Source organism: Nomascus leucogenys, chromosome 6, assembly GCF_006542625.1.
Source record: "Nomascus leucogenys isolate Asia chromosome 6, Asia_NLE_v1, whole genome shotgun sequence".
Taxonomy (NCBI): domain Eukaryota; kingdom Metazoa; phylum Chordata; class Mammalia; order Primates; family Hylobatidae; genus Nomascus; species Nomascus leucogenys.
The window spans coordinates 20,542,036-20,558,722 of record NC_044386.1 but is presented as its reverse complement, the minus strand read 5'-3'; the positions used below and the strand labels follow the sequence as shown (position 1 = coordinate 20,558,722).

The window sequence follows — 16,687 nt, the reverse complement described above, 5'->3', positions numbered from 1 at the left end:
TCTTCTGTTATGGCAGCCCAAGGCAACTAACATAACCTGTCCTGCCGTCATTATTCCATAGTGTTATGATAATTAGCATCATTATTCTTAAACCTCAACATGTATCTGAATCTCTAATCAGATCAAACTACTTAGCACTTCCAGAAGATTCTTCCAGTCTTCTTAGCTTCCTGTGCTTTTTTTTTTTTTTTTTTTGTCTCAAATGCTATGTATCATTTTCTCTGCCCAGTAAGTGGCCATTGGACTAAAGCCACTGGCCAAGAATATACACTTTGAGACTTAGTGCAGGCATTTCTTGGAAGATTTTGATTTCTCACATATTGACAGGTTGCCACTCCCAGTTCAGAAAATTTCTCTTATCAGTGAGCTCAAGGCATCATTAATTATCGATGGTTTTATCCAAAGAATGCAGCATCCAGCCCATTATGTAAGATGTCTGCCTTAGTCATCTTGGGCTGTCATAACAGAATATCATGGACTGGATGGCTTGAACAACAGAAATTTATTTCTCACAGTTATGGAAGGTGGAAGTCCAAGATCCAGGTGCCATCAGTGTTTGGTTCATGGCGAGGGCCCTCTTCCTGGCCTGCAGGTCAACATCTTCTTGCCGTGCATCATGTGATGGAGACAGAGAGCTCTAGTCTCTTCCTCTCCTTAAGAGGACAGTATTCCATCATGAAGGCTGCACCTTCGTGACCTCATCTAAACCTAATCACCTTCTCAGAGCCCCACCTCGTAATAAAATCACTTTGGAGTTACGATTTCAACATAGGTACTTTGAGGGGATATAAACATTTGGACCAAGTGATATTTGTGATAATAATATAATCTTTGTTTTCTAACCTGGCATTTTCTAAAATATGTTCTTGGAAAAAAAATCATGCCTAAAAATTCTTAAGTATATACTGTCTGTGTTTGTTCACTTTTGTATCACCCACAAAAAGATAAGGTACTTGAAGCTGAAGATGTTATCTTAGTTGCAGCTTTTTCTCCAACATATAGAACAAGACATGTGACAGGCCAGGCCATAGATAGATGGAGAGAGAAAGAGAGGGAGAGATGTTAGATAGGTAGAAGTCCTAAATGTTTTAACCAGAAACATTGAAATATTTCCTTCTTTTTTAATTTTTTTTTTTTTGAGACAGAGTCTTGCTCTGTTGCCCAGCCTGGAGTACAGTGGCACAATCTCACGTCAATGCAACCTCTGCCTCCCAGGTTCAAGCAATTCCACCCAAGTAGCTGAGATTACAGGCACATGCCATCACGCCTAGCTAATTTTTGTAGTTTTAGTAGAGATGGGGTTTCACCATGTTGGCCAGGCTGGTCTTGAACTCCTGACCTCAAGTGATCCACCTGCCTCGGCCTCCCAAAAGGCTGGGATTACAGGCATGAGCCACTGTGCCTGGCCAACATTTCTGAACTTAACACCTGTTAACTACCAATAGGACTAGTCATTAGTACATCACATTTTGGTAAATGTTGCCATTGATTTCTAGCACAACGCTAGAAAGTGCTATCTGTTGGAGATATTTTAAAATAATGTTTTGTTGACTTTTATATAACAACCATAAACAAAGGCCCTTGGCTACTTTATCCAAGATGTAATTGGAAGTATAGCCTCACATCAGAGGACCTACTTGCTATTTGTGCATGTTCTCGTGCATTTGCCCATTCATTCATCCATTCAAAAAATACAAAGTTCCAACATGTGTGCAGCACACAGTGAATGGAATAGGAACTATTACTGCAATCACAGAGATCACATTTTTTGAGTTTTATTTTCCCAGTTATCTTCATTAATCCAAAAAAGATCACATAACCTTTCTTACAGATTTTGTTAAGATTTAATAGTACGAAGTGTTTTGAAATTATACAATACTAAAGATGTATGCTATCGTTTTTTATGGTAAGCTCCCATATGACTTTTTAGGGTAAGCACTCGTAAGTCTTTATCATAGAGAGGGAAATTGAGACAAACTGGCTTTTCAAAACTGTTTAGTTTCTTTTGGTTTTAAAAATTGAAGTACTTCAAACTAATTTAATCAACAAGAGCAAACACATTTATTGAAATGACATTACTGTTTCTTAATATCCAAGAAAAGCAGATAACCTGGACTAAATATTAAGAGTGAAGGCAGCTGGACACGATGGCTCACGCCTGTAATCCCAGCACTTTGAGAGGCCCAGGTGGGCGGATCACCTGAGGTTGGGAGTTTGAGACCAGCCTGGCCAACATGGAGAAACCCCGTCTCTACTAAAAGTACAAAATTAGCCAGGCATGGTGGTGCATGCCTTTAATCCCAGCTACTCCGGAGGCTGAAGCACGAGAATCGCTTGAACTCGGGAGGCAGGTGTTGTGGTGAGCTGAGATCACGCCATTAGGAGGCAGGTGTTGTGGTGAGCTGAGCTCACGCCATTGCACTTCAGCCTGGGCAACAAGAGCAAAACTGTCTCAAAAAAAAAAAAAAAAAAAAAAAAGTAGAGGGAAACTGGTATCTTAGTAGAAAAACTAAATCAGCTCAGATGTCTCTGCATCGACTTACTGTCAATATTTCTCTCTCTCTAACCCCTTCCCTTTCTCTAGCTGCAGGTCATTCTTGGCTCCCACATTTACATCTTCTTCATTCAATAGAAGGACATTTTCTGAGATTAGTCTTTTTATGATTTTGTCCAAAATTCACCAGAATTTGAATCATTTTCAGGGTTAAAAGAAAAGTTAATGTTAATGAAATAGAGATTAAAGACTTTATTCATCTGATACACATAAGGGAGCATCTGAAAATCAGTTAATTCCCTTAGCAGCTGGATTGAAGTTTGTATAGGGTGAGGAGGAGAGAGGAGCATGTGACCTTCAGTCTAGCCCAGGTTACAGTTCCCTTCATCTGGAACTGCTACTAAACTCGTGGTTGCAACAGTTTGATTTTCCCAGTTTTTGAAGTCTTATGTTCAGGGTCATTGGTACAATTCTTTGCCAGCAACCCTCAGAACAGTCTTTTTGAGCTGTTTTTGTAAGCCTTCAGGGTTGTCTGTCAGCCGAGGTTCAAGAGACAAAGGAGTAGGAACAAAAGGGGAAGGACAGGGGAAGAGAGGTGAGAGGGAGAGAAAAACAATGAGTCAAGGGTCAAAGCAAGGTAGTCTATGGTCTGAGTTGATATGGTGGCCAACATTTACTCAGGAGTCTACCCTTGATCCAGTTAGCTTGAGTTTGTAATGGTGGGTCACAGAGTGGAAACAAAGATGCTATTGTCTTCCTTTGGGTGGGGCAGAGGCATTTTTGATAGAAATAGAAACAAGCTGTGACAGAAGGAGTATAGCACAGAAATTAAACAAGATCAATAAACGTAGTTTCAATATCCCCAGTTATTGAAGGAAAATGGCTGACTCCTTTGGCTAACACAACAAGATGTCAGTCATTAGAATTATCTACAAGTGCAAAGGTTTACTTCAGAGAAGAGAATAAACCACTAGAGTAGAAATGGATAAATGCAAGAGTTGCTGTGCAAGATATTCTTATACTGAGTGAAGGCTAAATTGGGGAACTTTTAAAATCTTATACAAGGCCAGGCATGGTGGCTCACACCTGTAATCCCAGCACTTTGGGAGGCCGAGGAGGGCAGATCACTTGAGGTCAAAAGAGTGAGATCATCCTGTCCAACATGGTGAAACCTCATCTCTACTAAAAATACAAAAGTTTGCTGGACGTGCCTGTAGTCCCAGCTACTTGGGAGGCTGAGGCAGGAGAATCAGTTGAACTCGGGAGGTGGAGGTTGAAGTGAGTTGAGATTGCACCACTGCACTCCAGCCTGGAGACAGAGCAAGACTCCATCTCAAAAAAAAAAAAAAAAAAAAAAAATCTTATATAAGCGGTTCTATAAATGGGAGGAGAAAAGGTTACAAAGTATAACAAAGTATATGGCTTTCACCAGCTTGCATAAACCTTACTGCAATCATTTAATTAAGATTAGCAAGCATCACAAAAGTGTTCTGTTTAAACTTTTATGATCCTAATAATTAATTTATTTTCCTTTGTTACATTGACCACCTAGAAAGATCATACTCTACAGTTTGAGGAAGCTATCATGATGTTCTCCGTTTCCTAATGTATTCAGTGATCCCCAAATATCAGTGAATGGCAATTTCAAAACAATAGTATTAATAATCTAATTCAGTCTAGCTAACAGCCAATAGCCATATCTTAATAGAAAATCACCTTTATATATTTCTAAAGGGATTATTTAGATATATGATGCTGTCCTACTATGATGCTGTCCTACTTAATAAGATGATAACAGATTTCTACCAAGTAGGGAGATATTATGCAAATTTCTTAGTCTATTTTCCTTTTAAAAAATAATTACTAATTACAGGCATGTAATGCTTATGATAGGGAATAAAGTGTCCTTTTAATAAAGTTTATCTGCTTTCCTCTTTGTTAAATCATCTATGAACATTCAATATGATATTGTAAGCCAGATGAATATATACTGATTATTTGCTTCAGAAATCTCTAGTATAACTATCTGTCACAGTAGTTCACTGTAAAAGAACAAAGTTGAAGAATATATGCAAAATTACGCTGGGACTCTATAAAGCCATGGACATTACATCATGATTATGTATTTAAATAGCTGAAAGTCATTTGCAGTCTTAATGTGCTTGGATGATATAACAAAGGACATGATGAACATGGGCCTTGAACCATGTCTGGGCAAGAAATAATCGTGACATTTGTCTAAATGCTGCATATATTCAACACATTTTGTCAGATTTTATTGATGAAAATGATTTTTGGAGAATCAGTGTTCAGTTTCAGAGATAAAAATGTAAATTTCCATTTTTCTTGTTGAATTACATTTTTCTCGTGCTACGTTAGCACTAATTTTAAAAGGGATTGGTACAATATATATATATATCTATTACATGATAAGTTAAGCTGTTGTATTCTGAAATTTAAAAGCAATATTTTCAGTGAAAAAACCACACAAATAGAAATGTGTACAAAAAACTCACTGAATGATATTTCTTTAATAGTAAAGGCACAATATGTCAAAACCTCCTCTTTCCTTTTTGTAACGATGTAGAACTGCAAAGTTAGCTAATGTCATCTCCTAATTAAGCAAAATCAACTGTGAGATAATTAAACTGATTGCTTCACAATTATGGTTGAGCAAACACTCAGTTTGTCCCTGTTTCATCTCCTGCTTTAGGTCTTTGAGAAATTTCCCATTGTTTTGCTTCGTTAGATTTACAGGGAAGAATATCTTAATATTCTTTAATGAACTTGCATTTGTAGCATCTGTACTGACGTTACATCAACTAGGCCTTATGCACACATATTTATAACTTAAAATATTCTGCACAAATATGACATATTTTAAAGTCTATGCCTCTTATAAGTATTATTTTTTCTGCTGAAATTCAAGGCTATCAAATAAGTGTATGTTTTTAGAGTTGTACAATGAGAATTTAAAAGCAGTCATGATATAATCAATGTAATTTTTTAAATTAAATGGTGGCAGATAGGCCAGATAAATTGCGGGAAAGGGTCAGATAAATGATGTTATGAATGATGTAAACTTTTATCATATTTTGTATTATTTGTTATCTATGCTTCTGTTTACATAGCAGGATGACTCTATTGCATTCTGTCATTAACACTGATTTGTCCATATCAGTGCAAGTGAAGTCTGCCCTACCCTAAATGAACAAGTTATTCCTAACCTACACCATAAAGCAAAGGTTATGTATATCAACCTTCCCATTACATGTTATATAGAATACACACAATATACATTCTAGATATATGAAGTCTTTGCATACATCTGAGTTATGTGTATGAGTATACATTTACATATACTTATATATCATATGTTTAAGATCTATATTTCTGAGGATCCATATATGTCAGTGAACATGTACTCAATGAACTTTCATTATTGTGCAAACATAAACAGTGCAATGTTATGGGATATTCCAACCAATTATAAGATCAAATCTCTTCACTTATTCTATTTGTTTTGGTTGTTATTGTTGTTTTTTGAGATGGAGGAGTCTTGCTCTGTCACCCAGGCTGGAGGGAGTGCAGTGGCATGATCTCAGTGCACTGCAACCTCCACCTCCTGGGTTGAAGCAATTCTTCTGCTTCAGCCTCCCAAGTAGCTGAAATTACAGGTGCATGCCACCACACTTGGCTAATTTTTGCATTTTTAGTAGAGACGGGTTTTCACCATGTGGGCCAGGCTGGGTTTGAACTCCTGACTTAAAGTGATCTGCCTGCCTCAGCCTCCCAAAGTGCTGGGACTACAGGTGTGAGCCACTGCACCCAGCCTCTATTTGTTCATTTTTATAAGGCAATTCGTCACTCAAATGTAGAATCCCTTTTCTTTTCTTACTTCATTTTTTTTCTAGAAGCCAGTGTTAAAAAGAGAAGTATATTAAGAGACACTTTAAAAAGATGAGATTTACAAAAACATCTTGACAATAAGAAAAAAAACCTATATGTCATTTATATCTAAATCAATCAGATACCTTTAAGGCTTGTCTCATAGGATCCTATAACCAGGGTTTTTAAAAATACTTTATATTAAGAATAGCTAAGAAATGGGAACTTAATCTGCCTTCCTTTTATGAATTCTACACCACAGCCAGTATGAGCTGAGATATTAGAGACTCTTAATGCTATTGTTCCTGCACCTCATATTCATGAAAATTGCATAGACATTTAGAGAAATCTACATTCCACTAAACATCTATTTATCTATTTATAGATGTATTTACAATTTTTGCACTTAATAATATGCATGCATTCGCTCAGTGTGATATAGTTAGGCTTTGTATCTCCACCCAAATCTCATCTTGAATTGTAATCCCCATAATCCCCACGTAGCAAGGGAGACACCTGGTGGAGGTAATTGAATCATGGGGGTGGTTTGCCCCTTGCTGTTCTTGTGATAGTGAGTGAGTTCTCAGGATATCTGATGGTTTTATAAGGAGTTCTTCCCCGCTTCACTCGGCACTTCTCCTTCCTGCCACCTTATGAAGAAGGTTCCTTGCTTCCCTTTCAACTTCTGCTATGATTGTAAGTTTCCTGAGGCCTCCCTAGCCATGCTTAATTGTAATTCAGTTAAACGTCTTTCCTTTATGAATTACGCAGTCTCTGGCAGTTCTTTATAGCAGTATGAAAACAAAGTAAAACAGTATGTTTTTAACATGTCCATATAATTTGGTTGACTCACCTGGCCCCTTGCAGCTTGGTATAAATTGTAATACAATTTCCATGTTTATTTATCTCTATCAAATAATGAAAACTTGGCATGTGCATTCAGAGATGAAGTTTCTCATTTTTATACAGGCGTAAGTTTTACCTAGTAAATAATGTTTAAGTAACTTAAAACCAAGTTCTAGTTATACTATCTATTACTCCAATTTGGTCTCAATAAATCACATGAAAGGAAGGTAGATATTGTTATTTTCATCTAAGAGGAAACCCAGTTTGAGAAAAATGAAATAATTTGCTTAAGGTCACAAATCCAGCAAGTAGTGGAGGCTAAACTGAAATCAAGGTTTTCAGGCTCCAAATTCTCTATTTTTGAATGTTATATAACTCAACCAAGTAAACATCATATATTAAGGTAAAAAACATCTTTCAAACTTTTATACTACTAAACTCCATTACAATTCTCTATAGAATAACACATGGACATTTTAGCAGTTCTGTAAAACATCAGAGTAAAAGGTTTTCGCCTCTCACTCACTATCAACTGAAAGACAAATTTTACTCTCTTAAAAATAGAAGAAATATCATTTCCAAGTAGAAGAGACAATGATGCAATTTTTCATTTTCTTAATTCAACTGGAATTAAAATTATATTAACTCATCATTTTTCTCTTTCATATCACAAATAACTTATTCTGCTTCTCACTATTGTAATGTGGTTTTTTAAAGTCTAACAACCCTTTCAGTTATTTGACAACATTATATTAGAGTTAAAAGTTAGAAACATTTTTTCTTTTGATGTTTAAAAATACAATACAAACAATGGAAAAGGGAATTTGCATGTCATTGTACATTGCAGGCTCCAAGTGGAATTTGCTAGTTAATCAGAAATTCCAATAACATACATATTCTTATATCTCTGGTTGTTTAAACTGATTCTTAATAATTAAAGAAACTTTTCAAAAATATAGTGTATATTTTAATTATATAAGAATATGTAAATTTTGGATGCAATTAATATTTAAACCATTAATCTGCACTTCAATAATACAGAGTTGACTTTTTTGAGATACAAGTCAGCCAGGATTACAAACTCTAGTAGTACTTTTTAATAAATAAAAAATATTGAAGAAACAGCTTTGTTTTCCAATCCCTAGTTTTCTTCATTTGGTAAATAAATGTTTGCTGAACATGCATAAAATGTCAAGTATTGAGTGTGCTTTGATAGTTATGTATGAGATATGAACTATTCATAGAATATTAATCTTTTTGCATATTTGCTGATTTCATGTTCTTTTTTCAGTAAGGCTTTGTGCCTTATAATTACATATAATCCAACAGAATGAAATAAAATAAAATTAATTAGATGAGGACATCAAAATGAAAGAAAAATAAAAATTCTTTGAAACCAGAGATTAAGTTAGTATACAAAGTCCATGCCAAGAAGAATTAGTTTCTAGCAATGTATTCCACATGTGGCTCTACGTGTTCCGTCTATTCACAAATAGAAAAAAACAGACACAGTTACATGATTCAGATCTTCCAGAAGTTAAATGGACATACACATAATTGTTTTGTTCAATAAAAGGCAAAACTATTCCTTTTAGCTGCATAATAAGAAAATATCTCTCATTATTCTTTTTCTAACAGTACTGAACATAATGGCCATCAACAATAAATTTAAGTAAATAATCTGATGTTTCACAGAATATTTTCTTGTAATTTCCCCTCTCTGAGTCTTTGTAAGAATATTTTGTAAAAGCACTTCTGTAAGATCTGAATTTTGTGTGGTTGAGTATTAATTAATGCTCTATGCAGGTCTGGCTTCATTACAGGAAGAATTTCCAGTATCCAGAGAAAATGGCTGGCCCATAGTCCTTCTGGCATGCCTTCATAAATGCTGCTTATTTTCACTAACCTCTCCATCTGTATTGAGTGGCAGTATGTTTATGGTTGTTTCCCTTGAAAAGAGACTAAAGTTCAGAGAGCCTTTATTTTGTGTTAATTGCAAATCCTACACTAAAAAAGTCAGCTAAACCTGGGCTGGTAATGATGCAAGCATGAATCAAAAGGCATCTCACCTTTGCTCAGAGGGAAACTTCAAGGAATACTTGAAGGCAAACATCCCTTCAAAGACTGTTAAGACACAAATGAATAGGAATTGGGCCCCAAAATTCTGAATAAGAGCATTACAGGATGTAAATCTCATGGAGAAAAGAACACATACATCTGGCAGAGTGGGATAGGCACATATAATTCTAAACAGCACATGGTTTGAGATTTACAGTTAAATAGTAGAGATGACTGAGAATATTGCTGACCCAGGGCAAGGAAAATTTTGTCATTGGGCACAATTGAGAATAATGAATTTATAATAAACTGGAGTCAGACAATTCTGTATCCTTATCCATGAATGGATCAACCAGAGAGTGGGACTAATAAAGTGTTCACAGATTGCACATTTTATTCGGAAAACTATCAAGGATAATTAAAGGGGCGAGAGATTAGCTAAGATATAATTGGTTCTGGGAACAAAAGCAATAGAATTCCATGAAGCAAAGAACATTCATGATTTGGGTGAAGCGGGGCATTCACCCAGAATAAAAGACTTGCTAAGTTTGCTCAGGTTACATCAGGGACACATGTAATATAGGTGGTTAAATAGATGGGGGTTAATGCCCATAAATTCTCAGTCCAGCATTCTCATGATCACAGGAAAAGAAAGAAGATATTGTCCTATTTATGTGAAAACTGGCATGGAAAAGGGAGAAGCAAAAGAGAAAATTTTACAATCCATTAATTAGTTTCATTAGCTTAAGGTATAGTCACATATATGCATCATCAAAATTCTGGAAAATTAGGCCACTACTAACACACCCTCCAATATGATGGTAAAGCAATAGTTCATCAAGATTAAAAATAATTTAGTATATAAATTTCTCAGATACATTTTATATTTTTAGTCAAAGGGCCTACACAATTGTTTTATGTTGATACGGAAAAGATAGTGCTGACCCATTTCTCACAAAACGAGAAACTATAACTTTTCTTTCTTTCTTTTCTTTCTTTCTTTCTTTCTTTTTCTTTCTTTCTTTCTTTCTTTTCTTTCTTTTTTTTTTTTTTTTTTTTTTGATACAGTTTCTCGGCTCACTGCAACCTCTGCCTCCCAGGTTCAAGCAATTCTCTTGCCTCAGCCTCCCAAATGGCTGGGATTACAGGCACCCACCACCACGCTCAGCTAATTTTTGTATTTTTAGTAAAGATGAGGTTTTGCCATGTTGGCCAGGCTGTTCTGGAATTCTTGGTCTCAGGTGATCCACCTGCCTCAGCCTCCTGAAGTGCAGGGATTACAGGCATGAGTCACCATGCTGGGCCAACTACAAACTTTCTTCTAGAACACATAACATTAAAAATAAAAATTTTAAAATTAATGATTTATTTATTTTTACTGCACAGTTGAGTTGATGTTAACATAAATTCTTAAAAGATAGAATCAACAAGTAATGTTGCTTTTGAAAAGTATGCTTGTCCTAGATTAGTGTTTGCTCCTTATTCGTCAATTCTAATCACCAAGTTATAATTATATGTTCAAGAAATTTGGGGGAGAAATTTCTGTGAAGGATCAATGGGAAGGTGCCAGAGAAGACAGGGAGAGCCTTTGGATTTTGATGCAAGGCTAAAATTTGTGAATGGAAGCAGGATGTGCAGGAAGGCCCTCATATAATAGGGCAGCTCTGAAAACAGTAATGTTGGCCAGAGAGATGGTGAGTCCTGTAGCCAAAGTCAGAGGAGTGCACATCCTACAAGTATGAGCTGGCATTATTAATTCTGTTTCGCTTAGTCATTAGCTGGGCAGCCTGAAAGAACATAGCCTTAGTGGTGGTAGATCCAGAGTGTAAGAACAGGGTCTATTAGTCGCCTCAGCTTCTTGCATCATGTTCTCTTGATGGCATTAGAAGTACACCACTGGGGTCCCATCGATGCAGAGTTTGAGATTTAATAGGCCACACCCAAGTGTGAGACGGTAAACAAGGACTATGGCCCCATAGTCCAGGTAGAGCTTAGATTAGCACCCCTAAATGAGGCTAAAACATTAAAAAAATTAAGCAAGTTCTACCCCATAGAAGAGGATGGAAGATAACCATGACTGTCTCAGAGATTGTTCTGTGTAGAGAAGGGAAAGAGAGGACTCCTGACAGAATACTTCTCCATGGGCTCTCCTTCACACCGAGGAAGGGTCCCAGAAGACCTTAAAGTCCCAAACGTGGATTTAAAATGGTCTCAGGTCAGGAGCAATTCCAGATATCTGGGACATGCAAACCCAAATCCTATGCTGAGGAATGTACCCTAAGCCCAGGCCTCAAATATTCCCTCAAATAAAGTTCTATGGAAATGAGTTCCCAACAAAACTATCACAAACAGATGGAGAGGGAAGTCTTTTTGAGCAAATTTATAGATAAAACAAAGGATACAATCAAACCTTAAGTGATTGTGAAACTTGAGGGTCTTCATAATAAAAATACAATTTAAAGAGCTTGTAGGTCAGGTGCGGTGGCTCATGCCTGTAATCCTAGCACTTTGGGAGGCTGAGGTGGGCAGATCACTTGAGGTCAGGAGTTGGAGACCAGCCTGGCCAACGTGATGAAACTCCATCTCTACTGAAATACAAAAATTAGCCAGGGATGGTGGTGGGCGCCTGTAATCCCAGCTACTCTGGAGGCTGAGGCAGATTTGCTTGAACCCAGGAGGCAGAGGTTACAGTGAGCCAAGATCACGCCCCTGCAGTTCAGCCTGGGTGACAGAGCAAGACTCCATCTAAAAAAAAAAATTGTATAGTTCATGTGAGCAGAATTCTAAGTGCTTTTATAAGTAACTCATCTCCTCCTCATAATTCTGAAAACAGGGAATATCATTTCACAACACAGCCAACAAATATATGGTGAGTGCCAAAAGCACCAAGATAATGCAAAAATAGCAGCAGCAAGGAAAGCAGGAAGTCCACCACCTTCATGGGGCTTGCCTTCTAATGAATACAAAATCCATATTAGCCCCTATTTTCTCTCTTTCTCTCTCTGTGTGTGTCTCTCTCTCTTTTTCTCTCAATCTCAAAACATGCATGTACACAGCACATATACAACACAAACATTTCCTTTGCAACTGAAAATAGACAGATAAAGGATAATGAAAAAATCTAGGAAAGCCACAAAATAACAAAATGATATGTGCAACAGGCATTGAAATCATCAGCCAAAACATTATATAGCCTAGCTACTGTGTGATTTTGTATAAATGAAAGGAAACAAGGAAGAATTTCTAACTTCACCATCTTCTTCCTGGGAAACCATGGGGAGAAGGTTTATTCCCTGTTATTTTCGATTTGCATCTCTATACATTTATTTACATTTCTCAACCTAACAATAACAGTGGAATTAAATGAAACCACAAAGTCTTATGATTTAAACAGGAATAATTTCTCTGGATTTTGCAGGCTAACTGATACAAACAACAGAATGTTTTATTTTTCTAAAATAGGCTTAGTGGAAGCCACACTATTACTTCCTGGTCTGTGTTTGTCATCATCATTTTGCTATTTTTTTTTAACTAACAAAAAGGTTGTATATATTTATGGTGTACAACAGTATGTTTTGAACTATGTATACGTTGTGCAATGGCTAAATCAAGCTAATTAATATATGGCTTACCTCACATACCAGGTTTTAAAGTGAAAACACTTGAAATCTACTCTCAGTGATTTTCAAGCACTCTATACAATACATTGCTATGAACTATCGTCGCCACATTGTATAATAGATCTCTTGAGCTTATCATCCTCATTTAATATTAATACATGAGGAGATAAGTCCAGGATCTGTCTTTTATTACCTTTATTGGTTTCTTTATGTAGTGCTATCTACTGTTACACTAGATTTTTCCTATGCAATCCAAGAATAGAGATTTTCTAAAACAATTAATTTAGTGATTTGAATGCAACTGGTTGGTAAATCTGTTTTTATTGTCAAAAGTATAAATAATTTTAAATAATATGAGTCATTTTCTTTAATATTGGCCTATGAATCATACACAAATAATTCATAGGCCAATATTAAAGAGGATGAACTCATATTATTTAAAAAGTTTATAATTTGAGATAAACAGGAAAATAAAACAATACTAATTTTAATAATAATAAAAAACTTTGTTCTGAAGGATTAATGCAACACTTCACATGCATTAACTATTTTCATGCTTAGAGTGACCTAATGCGCTAGTTATGGTTAGTGATCAGATCGTACAGATGAGGACCCTGAGAAATAGAAAAGATAAGAAAACTAATGAAGTTAAAAAGAACAGAGTGTGGACTCAAACCAGTATCTGACTCAAAGCCCAATCTCTCACCTGTTAGTTTGCAAATGTTATATCTATAGATGAACTCACTAAAGCCTTCAGACATAAGATTCAAAACTGTGGTGTTTTCACATTTAAATTATGAGTAATGTTTACTAATATATAATTTCTACATAGATCAAGTTCTTGTTATTTACACATTTATAGACAAAGTTTTGAGACATCTGGGTAGAGACTGAAACAATAGACTGGAACTTAAAAGCAGAAGTTTAGATGAGAAGGATATTTAGGTGTATTAATAAGGACTGAGGCTGTCAAAATGAATGAAATTACCCGAGAAAGCATTTCAAATAAGAAGAGAGGTGGGCTTGGCTGGGCACAGTGTCTCATGCCTGTAACCCCAGCACTTTGGGAGACCAAGATGGGAGAACTGCTTGAGGCCAGGGGTTTGGGACCACCTTGGTCAATATAGTGAGACCCCCATCTATATTAAAAAAAAATTAAAAGAAGAGAGGTGGCCTGAAACACGGACATAGAGTTACCCAATAAGTGGGGCAAGGAAGTATAACCATGCAAAGGAAACTGATAAAGAGGGCCAGATGAGGAGATAGAAAATCAGGTCAATGGGATGCCTCAGAAGCCAAAGAAAGATGTTTCCAAAAGAAAACAATAAACAGCTTTAATAGTTGGTAGAAAGAGGATAGAAAGCTTTTCCATAGGATTGAGCCAACGTGAGCACAAAGGTGACCTATAAGCTGCAAAGGTAAAGGGATGACACTAGTTCTAAGGTAACCATAAGTTTGAATACATTTGAAAACCCATTGCAGAGAGTATGACAGTAAGTTGACTAGGTATACAATTTCAGGCAATTTAGGAAAAAATAATTGAAGGACTGATTACAAATTTATTCATTAATTCATAAAGTGTCTAATAATTGCAGTAAACAAAACACTGTTCTGAGTGGTTTGGGTACATTTGGAGTGTAAAACAGACAATATCCTCTGCTCTCATAGATATTAAGGTCCAGTAGAATGATAAAGAAACAATAAATATCAGGTAAAAATGTCTTAATACAATACATTAGAAAATAGCCAGTGTTTTTTCTTTCTTTTTTTTTTTTAAAGTAGATCACAACAATTAGAAAGATCAAGAGTGTTTGAGGTCAAAGCAGGTTGCATTTTAAAATGGGATTGACCTACTGCTGTATATCTACAAAAAGGAAAAGGAATCATTTTTATAAAAAGACACCTGCACTGCTATGTTTATTCAGCACTATTCATAATAGGAAAGTCATGAAATCTACCTAAGTGCCCATCAATGGATGACTGGATAAAGAAAATATGGTACATACTAGGGCCGGGCGCGGTGGCTCATGCCTGTAATCCCAGCACTTTGGGAGGCCGAGGCGGGCGGATCACCTGAGGTCAGGAGTTTGAGACCAGCCTGGCCAACATGGCGAAACCTCGTCTCTACTAAATACACAAAAAAATTAGCCAGGTGTAGTGGCAGGCACCTGTAATCCCAGCTACCCAGGAGGCTGAGGCAGGAGAATTGCTGGAACCCAGGAGGCAAAGGCTGCAGTGAGCCTAGACTGTGCCATTGCACTCCAGCCTGAGTAACAGAGCAAGACTCTGTCTCAATAAATGAATAAATAAATAAATACAATAAAGAAAGAAAAAAGAAAATATGGTACATACACCAGCCATAAAAAGAATAAAATCATGTGTTTTGCAGCAACATAGATAGAGCTGGAGGCTGTTATCTTGGGTGAAATAACTCGAAAAATCAAACACTGCATGTTCTCACTTGTAAGTGGAAGCTAAACGATGGGTACACATGGACATAAAGAGGAAAATAATAGGCACTGGGGACTCAGTGGAGAGGATAGGAGGGAGATGAGGGTTGAAAAATAACCTATTGGGTACAACGTTTACTTTGTGGGTGATGGGTACATTAGAAGCACAAATCTCACCATTACCCAATACATCCATGTAACAAACCTGCACATGTACCCCCCGTATCTATAATATAAAGTGGGATTGACAATGATTCTCAATTTGGTTGATATTTCAGCAACAATGAGGACTGGAAGAAGTGAGAATTAGCCATGCGGATATCTAGGGACTAACACTCTAGGCATGGGAACAGCAGTGCAAACTCCCTGAGATGGCAGGGCAGCGTGCATGAACAGTGAGAGGAGAGTAATAGGAAATGAGGTTAAGGAAACATTGGGAATGAGTGTAGGGGCCAGAAACTGTAGGAACTTGAAGGCCACTCCAAGGATTTAGGTTTTACTGAGTGAAATAGGAACCTTCCTATTGCTAACAATGTACACTAGTCCCCTCATTTCTCCAGTGGGGTTCAGTGTAGGATTTCTAAGCACTGAGAGTGGCTTCATAACTAGCTTTGAGAATTACTACAAAAAAACAGCATGAGGAAGGAATGGTTTACAAGCATCTTATGAAAATAAACCATATGTGTTCTGCTTAATAATGAACAGAGGTAAGAAATTAATGGGTGGCTGTTTTAGAAGAACGGAAGAGAAATGGACTGAGGTTTAATGCGTACGTTTGTATTCTCATTCACTGATATCAAGATAAATACATTGAATCTGGATCCAGGATTTGAGGCTTTTTCTGCATCAGACCCTCCTGTTCTTAGTCAAGTCATTTCCATTTGTAAAACCAAATTACTATTTCAAAGTGCTGAGACAGAAATGGGACAAAAAAAGAAGATAATTTTGAGCCAAAAAATGTTTTAACATAGCATGAAGCTTTAAATTCAAAAAGACACTTCTTAGTATTACACTTCTGGAATTTAATCTAAATGTAAATCGTTTTTTTTTTTGGAAGGGGGGCCCTACTGATCATTTATTCTTTCATAAAATGAAACAAATAAACATTTATTGACTATGAAGATGGGTCTTGGGGAAATATTCCCTTTAGAAGCTCACAGTCCAGTGTGCTTCTTCTCTACTTTCTGTGTTATAGTGAAGTATTTTTCCTTTTATAAGTACATATGAATTACTTACTTTTTGATTCCAGTCAATGCAACACTAGAATTATTCAATGAAATTACATTTTCTTATGGTGCTCAGAGGACGGCCCACTGTCAGTGTAATTGAGG

The 16,687-nt window shown here is 36.4% G+C and overlaps 1 protein-coding gene and 1 long non-coding RNA gene across 3 annotated transcripts in view; both read left to right on the top strand.

Moving 5' to 3' along the window:
• CDH12 (cadherin 12) overlaps positions 1 to 16,687 on the top strand; it is a 466,101-nt gene that overhangs the window by 185,160 nt on the left and 264,254 nt on the right. The gene's annotated exons all lie outside the window — the stretch shown is intronic.
• On the top strand, positions 2,308 to 2,478 carry LOC115835440. The gene is made up of 2 exons (XR_004030412.1): positions 2,308 to 2,351; positions 2,390 to 2,478. It is a non-coding gene; the product is annotated as an uncharacterized LOC115835440 (long non-coding RNA).